Below are 1,626 nucleotides of genomic sequence, written 5' to 3'. Positions count from 1 at the left end.
ACGGCGTTTGACATCTTGAAACTGGGATCTCCTTCTTTGTACATCATTAGAGAGATCCGGGAATACTGCCACTTGAACATTCCCCACAGGGATGTTGCCTTTCTCTCTGGGGAGCCACAGAATTCTATCTCTATGTCAAAAATTTAGAAATTTGGCTATAAATGTAAAAGGAGGTGCTCCCTGTGGTGGGGGTCTTGCTGGTATGTGGTGTGCCCGTTCTACAGCAAACATACCAGAGAAGGCTTCCCTGCCATAGACCTTAATGAGGAGATTCTCCAAATATTCCGCCAGATCATTACCTTATGCTCTCTCGGGGAGCCCTATGAACCGGAGATTACAACGGCGAAGGCGATTCTCCATGTCATCTTGATGTGAGTGCAGTTGCTTTATTTGCCTTTTTATTTCTTCTGTGGTATGCTATAATTTTTTGCAGGAAATCCTCTGCTGTTCCTATATGGGTTTCAGTCTCTATGACTCTGTCTTTTAGTTTGGAGAGATCCTAGTGGAGAAGAGAGATGACTATTTTGACCTCATCGATCTTTGCCGTGAGAGTGCCCTGCAGTGCATCCAGCACCTTGGTAGTATCGGGCGCGTGGTGTTCTGTGTCAGAACAGGTGTCAGCGCCATCTTCGGCCTGCTGGTTTTACTAGCTGATTTGCCATCTCTGTGTTCCTTTTAGGTGTAAACATGCCCCTAGTGAATCCCGGGACCCAGAGGAGGATATGCAGGTAAGTTTAACCTCAGCAAGCAGAGCTCTTACAATCCATGACCTACTCCATCGCTCTCCAGGCCACTCCCCCCAAATATCTTCTTTTCTAGCTTTATTTTGTAAACCAGCTGTGGCCCCGCACCCCATGTAATGGGGATGAAGCAATGCATACATATTTGGAGTCCATACCAGAAGAGCAACCTAGGGTGACAACCATGACGCCGTCCATAGATTTCCCATTGAAAATAAACAAAAGAAGATTGGAAAACAAAGAAAACGAATGCAGCCACCACACCAAGGACTAGTAAGCTGCAATATATTTTTGCTTTTGGGTCCAGGGGTAGGCAACCTTTTGAGATCAGTGTGTTTTCAAAGAAATTGAGCATGACGATTTTATAACAAAAAAATTGTAACTTCACACTCTCAATCACGAATAGGATTTTCTATAAAGTAAATGCTGTCAACTACTTTAGTAGTGAGATATTAACATCCTGCACTCTCACACCTCAGATCAGCCCCAATTTCTGCAACTCCACACCTCAGATCAGCCCCACGTCATGCACCTTCACACCTCAGTTCACTGTCCCCCCTGCACATCTGCCCCACCACTGTGCATCTACCCCACCACTGTACTACCCTGTACATCTGCCCCACCACTGTACTTCCCTGTACATCTGCCCCACCACTGTACCCCCTCGCTCATCTGCTCCACCACTGTAACCCCCTGCTCATCTGCTCCACCACTGTAACCCCCTGCTCATCTGCCCCACCACTGTACCACCCTGCTCATCTGCCCCACCAATGTACCCCCTTTCTCTTCTGCCCCACCACTGTAACCCCCTGCACACCTGCCTCACCACTGTACCACCCTGCTCTTCTGTCCCACCACTCTAACCTCCTGCTCATCTGCCCCACCA

The sequence above is a fragment of the Lithobates pipiens genome, unplaced genomic scaffold, assembly GCF_037356315.1.
Source record: "Lithobates pipiens isolate NorthernLeopardFrog02 unplaced genomic scaffold, aLitPip1_a1.2 Scaffold_27, whole genome shotgun sequence".
Lineage (NCBI taxonomy): Eukaryota > Metazoa > Chordata > Amphibia > Anura > Ranidae > Lithobates > Lithobates pipiens.
The sequence above is the reverse complement of the archived record's forward strand: the minus strand, read 5'-3'. Positions refer to the sequence as shown.